At 48.6% G+C, this 2,122-nt stretch overlaps 1 long non-coding RNA gene across 1 annotated transcript; it reads left to right on the top strand.

The window, feature by feature from the left end:
* Positions 1 to 211: 211 nt before the first annotated feature.
* LOC309397413 lies at positions 212 to 2,122 on the top strand. The gene is made up of 3 exons (XR_014176253.1): positions 212 to 352; positions 905 to 1,003; positions 1,105 to 2,122. It is a non-coding gene; the product is annotated as an uncharacterized lncRNA (long non-coding RNA).

Genomic DNA, 2,122 nt, shown 5'->3' with positions numbered 1-2,122 from the left:
GCCCTGCCCCCCCCCCGCGCAGCCGGCCAATCCGAGCCGCCCGGGGGAGTCCGCGCTCAACGGCCGCGGCAGAGCAGAGGCGCCCGCTGGAGACGCCGCCGGCACCAGCCAATCGGAAAAGGGAGGCCGCCGTTGCCCGGTAGCGAGAGGACGCGTGGGGGCGGGGCCCGCCGCCACGTGGAGCACGCCGTGTGGCTCTACCCGGAAGCGCACCTGGCGGAACCCTCCTTGGAGCCTCCGTCCTCCCTTCGGGCCCAGCGCCCAGGTCCCTCGGCCGGGCGGGGCAGCAGTGCCAGACAGTGTGGGAGGCAAGATATTGCACCTCCCCATGAGCAGCACCATGGGTTTTGGAGTACCCTTGGCCAGGCAAAGCCTCTTCCGTTTCTTTGCCCTGAATGCCCGTCTCCTTCCACTCCAAAGCAAAGTCCAGGCTCGACTTCCCTGTGCAATCGATGCCCGGATACTGTTTCTGCTGGGCTGGGAGGTGGCCCCGAGGAACGCGCCTTCCTAATCCCTGAATAGGAGGGAAATGGTCTCCCTTGGGCGTTCCCGCCTCTTCTAGGCCAGTCCGGGAGGCCAGTGGCAGGATTGCCTGGGGCAGAAACCGAAGCCATCCTTGCCTAACCCCGCTGGCGCTGAAGTCCCACGGAGCTGTGTCTTTAGTTTAGGGATAAAAAGGAATATCTGTGTTCACACAGGAATTAATGCTTTATTGAATTAATTCATTATCTGGGCTCACATCATGCTCTGAAGCATAAACTAAGCAAAGGTAACAGGGGCCGCACAGTCCGAGCCTTAACCAAGGTTGCTATTGGTTAAGGATGGGATAGAGACTAGAAGGGGATCCAGCCACTGGTTGCATTTAATGATGAAGACATGCTTTCTCTTTTCCTTAAAACACAAGAGACGGGCTTTGTTTGCTTGAGGGCCACAATGGGCAAGATCAGGGTTCACTTGGGGCAGCGTTGGGGACCTTAAGAACACCTGATGATTCATGATGAAGGTATCTTTTCTTTTATGTACACTGAGAGCATCTGCACCAAAGACAAATTCCTTGTGTGTCCAACCATACTTGGACAATAAAGAATTTTATCTATCTTACAGCTCTGCAAAGAAGATCCAAACTTTGGGGGCCACTTATCATGAACACCAGAAAAGGATTCAAGATGCATGGAAGAGTCAGCAAAGAAAAATGGGTTTTGCATCATGTCAGTCCAACTGACTCAAATTTGCCAATCCTGAACCTTGGTGAGGAAAAGGAAAATCCAGCAGCATTCCATCATCAACTTTGGATTCTGTACAAATTCTTAGTACATTTATCTCAATTTGGTCCAGTAAAATTGCTTTTTTCTTAAGGCTTTTTTCTTTCTTCAGGCTTTAGTTCTTGATTTTTGGTTCTGCTTCATCTGAAAAACAGCCTCGTAACTTCAGCATCTTGAAACCAGGTGGCCAATTTCCCTTCCCTTTTGCTGGAATGTTAGCAGCTCAGCTCAGCTTCCAAAGGTTCCATGCACTGCCCAGGGGCTCCTCTGCTCAGCATGGCCTTCACGGATCCAAGGGCAACTCCTTTCCAAGGCCAAAGTTCCTTTGGAGTCCTTTCGCCTTGCTTATCAGATCAAAATCATCACCGCCATCTGTATCCAAAGCATACTCCTCACAGAGGTCGCTTAAACTTCCAGCTTTGCAAACTTTCTTGCCTGTTTAGTTTGTTCATACAAGAATTTAGAGCTTTAAAGTAGCTGCGATTGTCAAGCATTTGGGCTTGGATGAAAAGCTGCTGTTAAATGTCTAAAGACAAATGCAGCCATTCAGCTCTCCCTAGAATCTGTGTAACAAGTTATTGTGATTTGAAGAATTTCTGTCAAGTTTAAATGACAATTAAATGCTGGATGTTTGTATTCTTGGCACTTCTAACTGCCTGTAACCAATCTAGAAACAAACCCATCTCTTGACCTGCAACAAAATAAACTCAGTTAATGGTTCTCTATATATCACATTAATTTATAAAGTGCTTTGATTTTTGTTGAGTACACAGTGCAGCTGTAGCTATTCAGGCTGTTTATCCAGGTTTTTTGATTTGTGTAATTGCAAAATTGTAGTCTGTTCATTAAACTTGGGTAAC

Source organism: Natrix helvetica (genome assembly GCF_964273705.1).
Source record: "Natrix helvetica genome assembly, chromosome: 10".
Lineage (NCBI taxonomy): Eukaryota > Metazoa > Chordata > Lepidosauria > Squamata > Natricidae > Natrix > Natrix helvetica.
This window is presented reverse-complemented; position numbering and strand designations above follow the sequence as displayed.